We start from the raw sequence: 17,839 nt of genomic DNA on the forward strand, positions 1-17,839 counted from the left end.
GAAATTTATACTATTGAATGCATACATTAGAAAAAAGAAAGATATAAAATCAATCATCTAAGATTCCACCTTAGGAAACTAGAAAAAGAATAGCAAGTTAAAGCCAAAGTAAGCAAAAGAAAAGATATAATAAAGACTGGAGCAGAAATCAATGGATATTAAAATAGGAAATCAATAGAGAAAATCAACAAAATCAAAAGCTGGTTCTCTAAAAAAAAATCAATAAAATAGATGGCTTGTAGCTTGGTTAACAATTTTTTTTAAAAAGGAAAAAAATTACTAAAATAATATATGAAAGAGATGACATCACTACAGATGGAACATCAAAAGTATAAACAAAGAATACTATGAATTACACTATGCCCACAAATTTGATAACCTAGATAAAATGGACCAGCTCTTTGAAAGACACAACTGGCCAAAACTCACAAAAGAAGAAATAGACAATCAGAATAGACTTGTATGTATTAAAGAAATTGAATTACTAAATAATAATATCCCAAAACTAAATGACTAGGCCCAGAATGGGTTCATTGGTGAATTCTCCCAAATATTTAGGAAGAAATCAAACCAATTCTCTATAATTTCTTTTAGAAGACATAAGGAGAGATAATACATCTAACTCATTCTATGAGACTAGCATTGTTCTAATACCAAAAATAGGCAGAAACAGAACAACAACAAAAGCTAAAGACCAATAATGTCATGAACACAGTTGCAAAATTCCTCAATAAAATATTAGTAAATCAAATGCAAAAATGTATAAAAAGAATTATACACCATAACCAAGTGGGATTTATCCCAGGCAAGGCCAGTTCAACATTCAAAAGGCAATTAATGTCATCCATCATATTAACAGGCTAAGGAAGAAAAATCAGATGATTATATCAATAGATATAGAAAAAGCATTTAATAAAATCCAACATCCACTCTCAATAAAAACTCTCAATAAAGTAGAAATGGAAGAAAACTTCCTCAACTTTATAATGAATAGTTACAAAAAACCTACAGCTAATACACTTAATGAAAAACTCAAAACTTGCCCACTAAGGTAACAAACAAGGCAAGAAAGACCTTCACATCACTGTTTTTCAACATCGTACTAGAAGCCCTTGTCAATGTAATTAGGCAAGAAAATAAAAATAAAGTTATATAGATTTAGAAGGAAGAATTAAAACTGTCTTTGTGGGCATCTTGGTGGCTCATTTGGTTAAGTGTCCGACTCTTGATCTCAGCTCAGATCTTGGTCTCAAGGTCATGAGTTCAGGTTCTGAGTTAAAAAAAAAAAACTATTTTTGTTTGCAAATGACATGATTATCTATGTGGAAAATCCAAAAGAACTGACAAAAAAACTCCTGGAACTAATAAATAATTATAGCAAGGTTGCAGGATACAAGGTTAATATATAAAAGTTAACTGCTTTCCTATATAGCAGCAATAAACAGTGGAATTTGAAAGTACATACACAAAACCATTTACATTAGCATTCTCCAAAATGAAATACTGAGGTATAAACCTAATACGTATAAGATCTATATGAGAAAAAAATACAAAACTCTGATGAAAAAATCAAAGAAAAACTAAAGAAATGGAGAAATATTCTATGTTCATGGATAGGAAGACTCAACATTAACAAGGTATCAGTTCTTCCTAGCTTGATCCATAGATTTAACATAATCCAAATCAAAATTTCATCAAACTATCTTGTGAGTATCAATAAACTGATTCCAAAGTTTAATTGAAGGGGCAAAAGACCCAGAATATTCAACCCAATATTGAAAGAGAAGAACAAAATTGGAGGGCTGATATTATACAGTTTTACTGTAAAGTTAGGGGCACCTGCATGGCTCAGTCGGTAAAGTGTCTGACTTTGGCTCAGGTCATGATCTCGCGGTCCATAAGTTTGAGCCCCACATCAGGCTCTGCACTGACAGCTCAGAACCTGGAGCCTGCTTCAGATTCTGCCTGTCTGTCTCTCTGTCTCTCAAAAATAAATAAAACATTAAAAAAATTTTTTTAAGTTATAAAGTTAATAGAGTAAAGAAGTTGAAGAAGACAGTATGGTATCTATGAAAACAAGACAAACAGAATGGAGTAGAATAGAAAGTCCAGAAATCGAACCATATAAATATAGTCAACTGATCCTTGACATAGAAGCAAATGCAACAGAGTAGAGCAAAGGTAGTCCCTTCAACAGATTGTGCCAGAACAAATGGACATCAACATACAAAAAAATGAATCCTAACACAAACTTTGTACCCTTTCCAAAAATTAAATCAAGATGGATCATAAACCTAAATATAAAACAGAAAACTAAAAACCTCCTAGAAGATAAAATAGGAGAAAATCTAAATGACTTAGGGTTCAGTCATGACTTCAAACAAACAAACAAATAAACACCAGAGGCATAATCCATGAAAAAAGAATTAATAAGCTGATTTCATTAAAGTAAAAAAATGAGATACCACTACATACCTACTAGAATGGCCAAAATCCAAAAGACTGACAACACCAAATGCTGAGAAGGATGTGGAACAAATAGGAACACTCATTAATTGCTGGTGGAAATGCAAAATGGTACAGCCACTTTGGAAGGCAGTTTGGCAGTTTCTTATAAAAGTAAACATATTCTTACCATGTGATCCAGCAATAGTGCTCCTTGGTATTTACCTAAGGGAGTTAAAAACTTATGGTCCACACAAAACCAAATTGTGCTATACCCATAAAAAATAACACTACCAAGTAACAAAAAGAATGGACAACTATCAAATGGGTGAATTTCAAAAACAATATGCTAAATAAAGCCAAGATCCAAAGAAATGCACACTATATGATTCTATTCATATGAAAATCTAGAAAATGTTTAGCTATAATGAAAGCAAACCTCAAAGAACGTTTAAAGTCTTGGCACAAAGGGGATTGACTGCAAATATACATAAGGAAACTAATTCAAATGATAGGAATATTCTATACCTTGATTGTGTTGGTAGTAATATAGTACATACTTGTGAAAATTCATCAAATTATATATTACGATATATTAATTTCATTGTAACTAAGTTACATGTCAATACAAAAACCAGAAAGAAAGCATCAAGCACCAAAATTAATGTTTAGTATTTATTTTCATTAAGGTGACAAGGCTATATTTCACAAAATATTTCACTCTACATTTTCCTGAAATATTTGGCCCCCTCTAGTGTATTTAATACGATTTGATTTACATGTAGCCTCTTCAGGGACACATTTAATTTCACAAATGAGAAATGCTTATTATATCATGACCAAAAATAGTGCTTTGTCAGGAACCAAGTGCTCTAAGATTTAAGGCACATATGGGTATAACCATTAATTATACCACTAATTTTTTGTTACATGTATACCACATTACTTTGGGATCACCAAAGTTAATCATTGCAACCAAAATATGAGGGCTTTTTTTTCTCAATGCAAGAAATAAAATACAACTGAATATTCTTGGTGTATGAGCTAAGTAATAAAAAAAAATCTAACAAACATAATATAAATGGAAATATATAAACTGTCATTTCTTTTCTTCAAAGTAGGTCTTAAGTAGGGAAGGAGAATTACTATAATTAATTATAAACATTTAAGATTCTCAGTGGGCTAGGTAATAAATAATACAGTGGCTATATGAATGTGGCTGATTTAAAACCTATTACACCTAGCTTCTTTAGATTTCCAATAAATGAATAACACTATTTTATGATCTAATATTCTAATTAGATCTAATTAGTTCTAATTTTCTCCCTCACAAGAATTACTCCATTAATGAATGACTTTTTAGATTAAATAACTGTGAAGTAACTTATAAAACTATGTAAATCATAGATAAGCAACAGATAAATTCAGGGTTCTTTTTCTCCCCAATTAATGCCAAATTGTTTCTTGTGGAAATGCAGCATTTTCTAAAACTCCCTGACAAATTAGATCATGATTATAAATGATTATAAAACACCTATATTCAATAACACTATATTCCATGTGGGAGGATAGACAAAAATATTGTGGGATCCCAAGGACTTTAACATTAGTTGAGGGAACAAAGCACAGACATAGAGTCAGGTATATCTTACTAACACCATTTTTGAAGACAACACTGGCACATAAATTAGCTCCCTTAAATCTACATGGCTGTTTAAAATTTACCTGTCAATGTTTGGATTGACGTCTTGAGACCCCCTTCTCTGAAAAAAAATAAAATAAAATGAAGTGTATCATTCTGCTCTTTAACAAAGAAATAAGGTAAAAGAGCAGACAGAGAAGGAAGGAAACAGAAAGAATAGAGGAGTGAATGAGGCATTTAACAATTTATCTAGAATAGAATACTACTACCTTAATTTTATGTCATAGGCATAATCATATGAAAACTGGGTTAATAACACAAAGCCCTGAGAAATACAGTATTGCATTCCAAATTCAAACTCCTTTTATCTGAAATTCTAGTTATTAAAATTAAAATATACTATTTTTCTTTTTGCTAAAAATTATTTTAATTGCACTCTAAGCTGTTACTGTTAAGAATAATTAGAAAAAGTGAGAGCTAGAAACAGAAATACAAAAAGGGGGTAAAGAAAATGGCAGAGCAGGTAAAGAAGTTTTTGCATTGAAGGTTACTACTTTTGTTTTATGAGAAGAGAGGTAGCTAACACATGAAGGATGCTTCCAATATATTTAAAGATCATTTTACAAGGGTCACAGTGACAGCGACGTGGTAGAAGAGTGGAAGTCAATAATCACTAGTCATAGCATCAGAATTTGACAAAGGGTCATATACAGAAAAAGACCTCTTAGCATAAATATTACCTACAAAAAAGTAAAATAAATGTACAGTCATGGCACTGAAACTGAGTGAAACAGAAAGGCGAAGAAGTTTCTAATTGATCAACTGATTACAAATGGAATGATTTTACCATGCTCCTTAATGATTATTAAAATGTACAATATGTCATCTCTAATCCTTTATATAGTGTTCAGTCGTTATTGTTATATTTTAGTGAATCAAACTTGTATATTAAATAAAGTCTCTTCTAAATTTATTTATGACCTCGGTACAGATAAAATGGATCCTAAAATTGGGGCAGTAGCAATAGCAATGAAAATGGCAGATCACAGAAAATGCTGTGCGCTAGCTTCGTAATGGTGAATGATGAGCATTTAGGGCAATTTAGGGGGAAACAGAAGTTTCACATTTGGATATGTTGCAATATGAGGCACTTCTGGAGAATCCAGACCAAGATGCAGATAGCATAAGTAGTTTTAAATAGTATCTGTAGCTCAGGAAAAAGATCTAGGTAGAAAACAGTTGAAAACATGGGATAGAATTGAAGTGAATTATTAACATTTAGGGACTAAAAGGATAAAGAGTGGGCATGCAATCCAGCAGTTAAGTAAAAAACCAAAATAGATAAGTATTAAAGGAGCCAAAAGAGGAGAGAGAATGACTGTAATTAACTAAATCTTCAGCCTATGTGTCCAAGGTACACTGGGTCAGATACTATAGTGTGTTGCCTAGCCTATCTGTTGTGGAGAAAGTCTTGAAATATTAAGGGTAAATATAATGAAACAATCAAAGTTCATACAAAAGAATAACTATCTGAAGGTTTCAGCTCTGGAAATGGAAAAAGAACAGTAGAATGCTACCACTAAGTCTTCAAGATAAATTATAGTGCACATAAAAATGCTTTGAGCTAAACACACTTAGAATTAGTCAACTATCTAGTTATTCAATATAAGTTCACATAATTTATACCAAATATTCATCCATATTCTATAGAGGGAAGATAGCCACTTTTTTCTCTTCTTTCTAAAAGGGTTTTTGAACTCCAGAAGAAAGTTTATGATGATAATAGAGGGCTCTAGAAATTTGTGTTCAGAGAAAAAAATGTAATCTTTTATATATAAAGATGATACTTCAGGCCAACTATCAATAAAAAATATATTTTGAGTTGTTTTTTGCCAGAGAAATTACAAGTTATATTGAATTTTTGAGAACCTTCCTACATGAAGCATTTCGTACTCTAATTAAATGTTTACCTGGAGGTAAGCACAGGTAACCTGCTTCCAGGCTTTTTACACTTTCTGCTCACCTTGAGTTTAGTGCCATGATAAACTTTTTCTTAAGTTTTTATTAATTTATTTTGAGAGAGAGAGAATAAGAGTGAGCAGGGATGGGGCAGAGAGAGAGGGAAAACAAGAGAATGCTAAGCAGGCTCTGCACTGTCAGTGGGAAGCCCAACATGGGGCTTGAATCCATGAACTGTAAGAAATGATAAACTTTTTAAATGCTGTATCTAATAATAATGTAACAGAGACAATATTTTGGAAATATTAAACCAATGTACATATGTTTCCATTTCCCCTGAATTATGATGCCTTGAATTTCCCTATTTTATCACATAGTCTATCAGATAAGATTAGACAAATCTCTGGACAGTGAAGCTGATTCCTCATTTTCCCTGGCACAAACTAGAAACATTTCAAACTCTCCTCAACAAAATGCTAGATAAGGCATTCTTCACCAGATGGCTGCCAGAGGGGCCATAGCTGCTCTAGGAACTTGGCAGGCACAGATTAGGAACACCCACCAGTGAGCTTCATTGTTGACCTTCTGGGATCTCATTCTCATGAGATCAGAACCTCTACAAAAGAAGAAGGTAAATCCTAAAAAAGACTAAGCACCAAAAGGCCATCTGAATAAGAGGATCTGTAGGTCTTGGCTGGAAAAGGCTGGCTAAGAGCTAATTTCCACTGAAGATATTATTATCCCTGTAAGGTTCTTGGCTAAAGAGAGTATCTCCAGGTAGAGCTCCTTTTTGAGAAGGGCCAGAGGAGAACTCTGCTTCTGAAAAAAGAAGTACTGGTACAAGCAGCAAGAGCACAAGATAGAGAAGGATGCTATCAGGTCCATGTTTGAGGCCTAGCAGGAAGCTTTGTAAGAGCTGTGACTCATGTCCTAGGATCTCCATGTGAAGGCCATCAAGCCAAATCTCATTCTGTTAACCCCAGTCTGTTCCCCTTTGAGAGGGAAGGGTCAGATTACATGCCACCAGTGTCCAACTACCAACCCCCTGAGTCAGATACTAGGTATAACCAGGTGAAGACACAAATGGAGTTTAAGAGACAGAACTTCAGGCAGTTGTCCTCAGAACACATTGCCCTTGAGAGCCAGAATGACCAGGGGTCAAGCTTGTTTTTCACAGAATCATGCATGCTGTTAATAAATATAAATTTAACCAAGAAAAGAAAAGAAAAGCTATATACAAAACAGTTCAGAGAGGGGTCTGAGTAGAGAAAACATAGAATAGCCCCTCACAAATCTCCCACAGTTGTAGTGGGACAGCTTAAAGCACCAGAAAGGTATCCAGACTCCCAAAGCCCTTTGAAAGGTGAATGAAATACAGCTGAAATTTAAGAGTCAATGAATCAAGTGTTTAAAGTCACCAAGTTATTAATTTGACTTATGATATGTTTGACTCCAGAGAGTGTTTTATCCCAGTCCTTTTCAAGATCCTACAGCAGCTCCAACTATCTGTTTTTAAAAGTTGAAAGTTTTCATTTAGTGTTCACCTGTCCCAAGATTTCCAACCCCATCCCTCTTTACTACACAACAGAACACATGTGATTCTTCTCTCTTTTTTAATTGTCTACTTCTCACTTCTGTGTCCTTGCTCCTGCCAGCCAGCATCCTTTTGATTAGGTCATATCCATTGCTAGTTTCAAAACCTAAGGAAATTATATAAATTGTCCCTCACCTTTCTGTAATACAACTTGACCATCCATACAAAAACCTTAAAAAAGATAATAACCTCTGTCCAGTGATTCAAATATGTCTGAGTAAATATAATCAAACATATAATGATTTAAAAAAACAACAAAAAAATATAATGATTTATGCATAAAGATTATCATCAGAACATAATCTGTAATAGTAAACTACTGGAAAAAATCTACATGTATGGTTCTGAGTCAGGAAAAGAATGAAAATAAGAACCTCAATGTGTGGGGGGGCTTAACTAATCATCCTGGTACATTCTTATAATGGAATATTATGTGACCATTAAAACATTTACTCACAAAGGAATATGTTCAAGATATGTTAAGTCAAAAATGTATACTATGTATTTATAACAATATTTCAATTTTGACCAGATACGAAAAGTGTATGTTTATGTATGTGATTTATGAGAAAAATACACAAAAGTGTCAACTTATTCATTCATTGTTGCAGTAATCATTCATTTCAAACAAACACAGTGTGTTAGTTTAGATAACTTCTTTAAAAAAACATAGTACTTATCCTATGGAGTTGATGGTCTAGTGAGAGAAGTACATTTACTAGTAATTGGAACAAAATGTCATGTAGATTGATTTATTTGTTTATTTGTTTCTTGTCTGTCTCCATCATAATTGCCAACTCCATGGTAATAGACATTCTGTTTACCATGTTTATCCCTGTATTCCCAGCATCTACCACAGAATCCAAGAGCATAAATATTTCATGAAGGTAGAGGAAGCCCAAAGACTAAATAAGATAACATTAGTAGGAGAACCTAAAATAATTTAGGAGGTTTCAAAACTTTTTTAAAGGCAAGTGCCATTTAGAATAAAGCCTAGGGACATCTGGGTGGCTTAGTCGGTTAAGCATTCGACTTAGACTAAGGTCATGATCTCAAGGTTTGTGGGCTGAACTCCACACTAAGTGTAAAGCCTGCTTGGTATTCTCTCTCTTTCCCTCTCTCTCTCTCTCTCTCTCTCTGCCCCTTTTCCACTCACACTTTCTCTCTCAAATAAATATATAAATAAATAAACTATAAAGAAATACATATATACATACATACATACATACATACATACATACATACATACATACAGCCTAAAGCCTAAAGGATGAGTAAGAATTAGTCATGTGAAGAGAGTTGGGAAACTTGTTCCAGGTAGAAAATGGCTACAGATAAAAGGAAAAGTGTTAGCTGAATTCATAGAGGCAAACTAGTCATTTTGGGTGAATGTTTATAGTCAACTTACTTTTCAAATTTTCTTCACTAAACATGTATTTTTGTGGTAATCAGAGAAACAATATTCTGAACAAAAGAGATTTAAAATCTCTGACTTCTTGGAAATCACCTTGACTCTACATATTTATTTTCTTACTTTCAATAGTCTCTGCACCTAACAGACAATACTGAACAAATTATTGCAAATTCAATGTTCTCTTCTAGGAGTATCTTATATTTCCTCCTAGAATCTCTACTCCTTTTAGGTGAATTATAATATTTTTCTTTTCTTTTATATCTTCTGTAGCACTGGTACCATATTGTGTACCCAATATGTATTTAAAAGCTGGTTAAAAAACACATATATACAGATATAAACAGTAAGAGAACACACAAAACCCATAATTCTGATCTTATTATCTAATGACTAGTTAGTTACTTTTCCAATGACTTTGCAGAACTAGTCCCAGAGGAATCAAAGAGAACTACTAAATTTCCCTTTAGATATTTTTATTGAGGAAATCTCATTTGATATCAATACTGTGAAAATAAATAAGGAAAACCTTATTTAAAATGGAGTCAGGAAGCCCTGAAGAGGCTCTCATACACTATCACTCCTTGTAAAAAGCATATCTGACATTCCCCAACAGGAAGAAGCTTACTTTACATACCCCAGTAAGAGAAAGAAAAAATTTCTCCTTGCTCAGGAGTAGCCCATCCAATGAGAAACCACTACACTCTTAAGCCAATGAGAAGCTATCACCACCCTGAACTCTTCTAAAGAGTCCCTCCCAACTTCCTCCTTTCCTCCATAAAAGCAAGCCCCTCTCGTTCTCTGAACTTGCCTATAGTTTGCCACAGTTTGCGTGCCCTGAATTATAATTCCTCCGCTATTCTTTAATAAACTTTTTGCTGCTAAAAAAGCTGGATTTGGGTTTTTTTTTTAAAATATCAACAGTACTTTATTCTCGCATTGGAACAAAACTTAATGTTATTTATTATCCTAAAATGTCAGAAATAGTTGTTTTGATTTCTTTCCAGGATAAAGTGGAGGAAAAGAAAATACTCTGATGGAAAGTAACCATGACTACAGTTTTAAGACACATAACTGTTACTTTCATATACTTTATGTTGGTTAAAATAATAATCTATTCTTAGAAATAAAATATGTTTTGGTGAATCTTCCTTTTACACTGCAACAAAATGCTTAAAATTATTCATCAATCCAACAACAAGTACCTTCCAGGAGTAATCATTTTTCCATAGTGTATAGAACTCTTAAGGGAGTAAAAGTATCCTGCCTCCAAAACATTTAGGATTGCTAAATATTTAAAGTCAATATTAAGTCATATTAAAATCATAAATCCTTTTTAACCTTGTTCTTTCCACTCTCAAGGGTAAGTAATAATTTTCAGCGTTACCATTCCACACCCAGTTATGAAGGGAAGCACAAATTTAACAGGAATTATCAGGGAGGAGACATAGTGCAGTCCTAGTCAAAGCCAATGAGTCTTGCTCCTCCACACAAATGGAATACAGATCCTCATATTTAGGATGACCTTTCATAAATAGAGCAAATTATGTGTATAGTTATTTAAACTAATACTCTAATAGATTGAAAATGGGTTCACATTTCCAAAAAAACCCTCTGTGGATAAGTAGAGCATGTTATTATACTTTAAGACTGCCCTCTGTTCATACTAATATAATGGTGACTTTGTTACTATGAGCAAGACTTTTCCTACCTAGATCTTAGCTCTGTTCATTTTAGTGAAACTATGATTAGAACTATCTTAGTAAATGATATAAAGCAAAGAAAATGTCCTTTACTATGACAACTAGAAACAGGTGAATATGATTTCTAAAAGCATTACAATTTGAAGTGAATGATCCTGTCATGACAAAGTGCCAAATGGAGGGAAACTATTAACTCACTACTAAGTGGTGAGGGAATTTCATTCTGCTGTCTATCCATCAAAGAGGGTATTTGACTTGTGTATGAACAGAGATAAGAAGTGAAAAAAAGTGAAAAAAATATTTTTTTATCCTTGGCCAGAAATTAGAAAATAGCTTTTGTAATATAGGTTAACAAAAGTTTGAACCAAAGAAGAAAACATGGAAGGGGCTTGGAGGACGAGAAGGGAAAAAAGAAGATACAGATGAAGATGATATTGTAAGAAGAAAAAGGACACTAGAGTATGAAAGTCCTCAGAAAGTAAAGTGGCATTATAATAGTCAATTAAAACATTAACTCAGAGACTGAATATAGATAACAGCAGTGAGAATTTTACAATTCAGAATTTTAGTGTCTTCTTGAAAAATTTTTGAAATTCAGAAGTCCAATAAGATACTTTGTGAAGAATACCTAAAATCATCTCATTAATTAAATATATCAAAAATAAACAGATGTTCTCTGCAATAATTTACTCTTAAAGTACTTAAGAATTCTTCTTATGCAAATACTAGTAGCATACTAATTAAAAAAAACCCTAATTGACTTCAACAAATGATCTTTAGTTAAAGCAAGTAGAATAATCAAGAATTATAACACATGAATTGCTAACCTAGTAGCAGACAACTTTTACATTTACTTTTATTTGTTAAATGAAGCAAAATGCATAACTTGCTTCAAAGAATATTTCAAGAAATATATCACTAGAATTAGGATGTGATGATAGCATTTAAATTCCATAAAACTTATTATGAGGAAACTGTCTACCCTGACATTTCCCCAGTTAAAAAAAATAAAAGCATTCTTATACATAATATCTAATATTTTTTTTTACTCCTTTCCCATTTACAAAGTGCCTACATACCTATCATTTATGCTAACCACCGGCTGCATGATGGGTATTATTTATCTCTATCTTCACAGGGAGGCAGCACAGAACACAGGCTTTGATGCTCTGTCACTGAGTAGTTTGTGACTGAGCAAGTTATTTAAACTCTTCTTAATCTCATTTTCCTCATGTGTAAAATGGGGTTTTATCTGCCTGATAGGGTTGTTATAAAGATTAAATGAGTCAATAACTGTGAAATGTTTAGAACAATAAGTGGTAAGTAATGAAGTTACTATGATTACTACAGATAAAATTGAGGTTAAGAGATCTGGCCTAATCCTACCCAGTAAATGAACAGAAGAGTCAGGATTCAAATTGTAATCTTTCACATAAAGTCCTGATTTTAAGCAAGCTTTAACCCAATCCAAATGAGGTTATGTTGTTCTTGAAAGAGCATAGATTTTGGTGCAAATTTGGGCTCAAATAACATCTCCAACTACTTGGGCAAGTCACATAACAATTAGCCTTGGTTTTACCTATCTGTGAAATAGAGACATTAATACCTAATTCATATAGTCATATGAGAATTAAATGAGACAACTTCCTAAAATCAAAATGGAAGGACATTATAAACTGAAAATTGATTCTTTGAAATATTTGGCTTTCTTGTAAATATTTTAAATTAAGAGTTCCCAAAACCTATGATGTTACAGTTGCCAGCACAACATAGGATATATAATTAGAAGGATTTTAACAGATTTGTTACCTATTGCAATAGATAAAACTGTTTTTGAGAAACTCTAATGAGTGGACTCTAATGAGTATCTACTCTGGTTTTATTAGAAAATTGTCTGAGAGGGGCACCTGGGTGGATCAGTTGGTTAAGCATCCGACTTTGGCTCAGGTCATGATCTCATGGTTTGTGAGTTCAAGCTCCACATCGGGCTCCACATTGACAGCAGAGTCTGCTTCCTATCCTCAGTCCCCTTCTCTCTCTGGCCCTCCCTGGCTTGCGCTTTCTCTCTCCCTCTCTCAAAAATAAATAAACATTAAAAAAATAAAATTGTGTGATAAACAGTATCATTGCTGGTGTATTTTAAAAATTATTTTCCTAGAAAAAAATAATGAGATAAATATCTCATTTTAAATGTTGAAATATGCAATATGTATTTTTCAGAAAATGAGAAAGCCTATCAATATTATTACATATCAAGTCATTTTAGAAAATACAAATCTAATTATGTTCAATTTAACAAATTAGCACTGCCATAGTCTAGCTAAGCATTCCAAGACTGTTCCTTTAATTACCGATGGGGTTCAAAGCAAGTCTCCCCAAAATGTACAACTTTGGCAGGGGGATTATTTTGAGCTAAATGCATTTGAGACCCTGCAGACTCAAGAGAAATTTTTGCCTCTCCCTTAACTCCTTAGAAGTATCCAAATTGGGGGTCTTTCCCAGAATTAGAGTTATTATCAGAGATAATTTATCTGAATGACACATCTGTATGGCAGGCCAAACACCTAATTACTAGAAACGTCTGCTCTTCTTAGTGTACTCTGAATTGTCATCCTCCCCTTTGAAGCCCCAAGCTCCTATCTCATTCCTTAGCTCAGGATGGTATACATACCACATTTTACCTTTCTGTTTGTGAAACCTTCATGTATATGGGGTTCTCATGCATATTAAATTAAATTTCGTTTTCTCTTGTTAATCTGTGTCATGTCAATTTAATTCTTACACTAGCCAGAAGAAACTTTAAAAAGGTAAAAAAAAAGATTTTCTTCCCTACACCATATGATCCCATATATTAACTCATATTAAAGGAATGTTTTAAATAAATCTACTGGGATAGGCAAGTATCCCTATATGACATCTTTTAATACTTTTAAGATAAAACACATATGCTTTGTGCATTGTACATGGCATACATATTCTACTGTGTTGAAAGTCATAAACATGTAATCCTTCAATTCTACCACTAAATTAATCTTAGAAAACTTTCTCTTCAATTTCTAAATTACAGCATAAATTTTTGTAAGTGTCAATGATCAACCCAGCTTCATTCATTGGTAAATGTTTATGACATAAATTTAAATAGATGTACAGCATCTCTCTAATATGAGTTGCTAGGCTCCAAAGCTAGCTATGAAATAATTTCAAAGCCAGAAACTTGATTGCTAAAGCAAGTCATTTAATAGATTCTTTGATATAAATACACATGTATATTGTTATTTTCAATAAATGTATATTTGCTTCTTAGCAATGCCGTAACAAAGTACCACAAATTGGGTAGCTTGACATAATAGAAATTTATCCTCTCACAGATCTGAAGTCAAGATGTCAGCAGAACCATGCTTCTTCTAGATGCTTTACAGAAAGGTTCTTCCTTGCTCCTTCCTAACTTCTCATGATACCAGCAATCCTTGGTGCTCCTTGGCTTATACCTGCATTACCCCAATCTCTGCCTCTATAATCACATGGACCTCTTTCCTGTATGTGTGTCTCTATGTCCTCTCCTCTGGTTACAAAAACACAAGTCATACTGACTTTAGAGTCCATCCTACTCCACTATGATTTCACATCCACTAATTACATCTACAAAGACCCTATTTCCAAATAAAGTCACATTTTGGAGATTACAGCAGACACAAACTTGGGGGGAATGCTATTCAACCCAGTATAGTAGCTTTACATTTATTTCATGTAATTTTAGTCTTTAAAGTATGATTCAGCTGTGAGATTGTGAGACCAAACAAACTAAACCATGTCTAGCACAAAAATGTACATTGGATATTTTCTCAAATTTTTTTCAAAAAATGTGTATTACCAAATCAATTGTTTTTATATATAAAAATGTCACTACCTGCTCATGCTTTTAGACTTTACTCATGTACATCTTTTAGCTAGATTACTTTGACCTCAGGACAGGACAAAAAGTAGAAGTAAGAAAGTGTCTATATTGTTGGAATTAAAGTGGAGGACAAAGGACAAACCAAGAGAAGATACTGTACAGCAAAGAATGGGATCATTCCTCTTGGGCAGATTCCCAGGAATAGAGTTTCTGGGTCATATGGTAAATTTATGTTTAACTTTTTAAGAAACCACCAAACTATTTTAGACAACTCTCTATACAATTTTATATTCCTACCAACAATGCATGAGTGTTCCAATTTCTCCACAATATTGCTAACACATAGTGTTGCCTTTTTTATTGCATTCCCCAGTGAATAATGATGTGCCAGATAGTCTGCTAGGTAGTAGGTATAAAAAAGTAAGTAACACATAATCCCTGACCTTAAAGCATTATTTAATATCAGAGAGAAAAAGAGAGAGAAGTGAAGAGATAATAACATAGCACATTAAATGAACACATGCCATTACATCATATTTTTTACTAAATAGTTTTAGGAAACTTGAACATACTCCCTTAAAAACAAAGAATATTCTGGAGACTCAACTAAACAAAGCCTAAGACTATATTAAAGTCATCAGCCTGTCAAGTATTTTTTCTATATACTTCTGATCTTTAAAGCAATCATGTAAGACATTCTATCAACTACTTCATTTTCATTTGAAAGGCATATGCAATAGTATGGAGTACAAAGTAATACTGCATTTAAGTTTCCTTAGGGGAAAATGACCATTATTATTTTAAGAGAATTTCCAGAAAGATGATCTCTACAATAGTAGGTTTCTCTAGTGAATGGTATTAATCATTTTGGCTAGACCTTTAAAAAAGTCAGATGGGTCCTATAAAATGGAGATTGAGGCAGATGATAGAACACTTCTGTTAAATAAAACTGAATAATTCTATACTCTGATTTCAAAGCCATATAAATGAGTTGTACACATGAATAATTTTAACAAAATGTTAAATTACTTTTTGTTTTAATTTCCTCAGATGGCCTACCTCTGAACCCAATATAAAGTGAAATAGAGGCAAGGAAATGTGGATCTCTTGAATTATATACAAAGTTGAAAAATATACTTAATGTCCCTACCAAGAAATAAGAATTATCATCTGAGTCTTATACCCATAAGAACTCCATTAGAAATGAAAGTTAATATACTGCTACATTCTGTATATATAAAATACAATGTCACATCTTTGCAGAATGAAGAAAACAAAAGTAGGCTTGTGGAGAGTTCCAAGTAAGAGAATAATGATTTAACAGCAAGACTTATGGTAAAAGACACATTTTATTCATTTATCCATTAAGTACTAATCAAAGTATTAGACAGGCATGTGGCATAAAAATAATTCTCCATTCTGGAAGCCAGGGAAGATGGCAGAGTAGGAGGATTCTAAGGTCACCTGTCCCATGAATACACCTAGATAATATCCACATCAGTGTAAATAATCCAGAAAACAATGTGAAGACTAATGGAACAGACTCTCCACAGGTAAATGTACAGAAAAAGGCCACATTTGAGGGTACAGAAGGTGGACACGTGGTCAGAAGCTAAAGGGACACATAGGACCAACCACAGGAGAAGGATGCTACAGGCTCAGAGAGGAGAAGGAAACAGACCCTAACAACACACACCAGGCATAGGGAACCTAAACACGGAAGACAAATCCCCATAACATTTGGCTTTGAAAACCAGAGGGGCCTAATTTCTTGAGTTCCTACAATGAGCAGGGCTTAATACCTGGAACTTTAAGAATCAGTGGGTTCAACTCTAGAAGAGTTAAAGAGTGAGAGGAACTGATTCCCCACCCTTAAAGAGCACAAGAAACAGCACCTGTGGAGATACAGCATAGAAGCAGCAGTTTGAAAATATGTCTGAGGTATGGGGAGAAAAAAACTGCTTACTAACTTCACAGCTGGTGACGGAGGAACTGAAATCATTGGGAGACATCCCCAGGAAAAAGAGTTGGCAGGGACCATTTTCTTAGCTTGCCAGCCAGCTCAAATACACAGATAACTGGGACAGTGTAAAAATTCTCCTACCCACCTTCCTAAGGACTCACTTCTGCCGATCCGTCCCCTCTAGCTCTGTGGCAGTTTTCTTTTTCTTTTCTTTTTTAATGTTTATTTATTTTTGATAAAGAGAGAGAGAGAGCAAGTAGGGGAGGGGCAGAAAGAGAGGGAGACACAGAATCTGAAGCAGGCTCTAGACTCTGAGCTGTCAGCACAGAGCCCAATGCAGGGCTGGAACTCCAAAACCACGAGATCATAACCTGAGCTGAAGTCAGACACTCAACCTACTAAGCTACCCAGGCACACCTCTGTGGAGCTACACTGGCTCCAGACCTGTGGAAACCTTGCTACCACCACACTCCAACCCCATATTCTCCTGTGGACCTGTCCCTATCAAAAATTCCTTGGTTAGAGATCACCAAAGTGGTGCCACAAAATGGGAGCCATCACCACTCCACAGTGACTCCTGCTCAGAGGAGAGGGAAAGATAACCATACTTCCCTATGGCCCCAGCAGTGGGCATGGGGCAGACATTGGGTCTGACTGTAACCCCTGCTCACCAATTAAAGCTTCTCAGGGACAACACAGGGAAAGTGCTCTGAAATTCCATGCTACTGCATCTCTGGCAAATGCCTGGTCTGACTCAACTCAAGTCCAAGGCAACCCCAGACAGGCCCACTAATAACACAGGGACCAAACCCTGCCCACAACAGACAACAAGAGCCATTACAGAAAACTAGACTGAAGGCAAGAGTGGCTCAGCACAACACGAAGGTGCATGCAATACACATAGGAGACTCCCTTAAAGCATGAGGTACTGATGAACAGAGGACACTACACCACAGGGCACTACAGGATCTTTTCTTCATGAGGCTACTATTTTCAAAAGTAGGAGACATAGCTGACTTTCCTAACACACAGAAATAGGAAGTTAGCCAAAATGAGGAGACAGAGGAATATGTCTCAAATGAAAGAATGAAAAAATCACAACAGGAGTGCTAAACAAAACAGATATAAGTAAGGTGCTAGAGAATTTAAAGTAATAGTCATAAAGATACCCGCTGGACTTGAGAAAACAGTGGACAATGTTATTGAGACCCTAACAAAGAGATATAA

The 17,839-nt window shown here is 34.2% G+C and overlaps 1 protein-coding gene and 1 pseudogene across 13 annotated transcripts in view; one reads left to right on the forward strand and one right to left on the reverse strand.

Annotated features, from left to right (window-relative positions):
* ANKS1B (ankyrin repeat and sterile alpha motif domain containing 1B) overlaps window positions 1–17,839 on the reverse strand; it is a 1,063,758-nt gene that overhangs the window by 716,430 nt on the left and 329,489 nt on the right. The gene's annotated exons all lie outside the window — the stretch shown is intronic.
* Window positions 6,546–7,312, forward strand: LOC106973733 (39S ribosomal protein L40, mitochondrial-like; annotated as a pseudogene).

The sequence above is a fragment of the Acinonyx jubatus genome, chromosome B4 (assembly GCF_027475565.1).
Source record: "Acinonyx jubatus isolate Ajub_Pintada_27869175 chromosome B4, VMU_Ajub_asm_v1.0, whole genome shotgun sequence".
NCBI lineage: Eukaryota > Metazoa > Chordata > Mammalia > Carnivora > Felidae > Acinonyx > Acinonyx jubatus.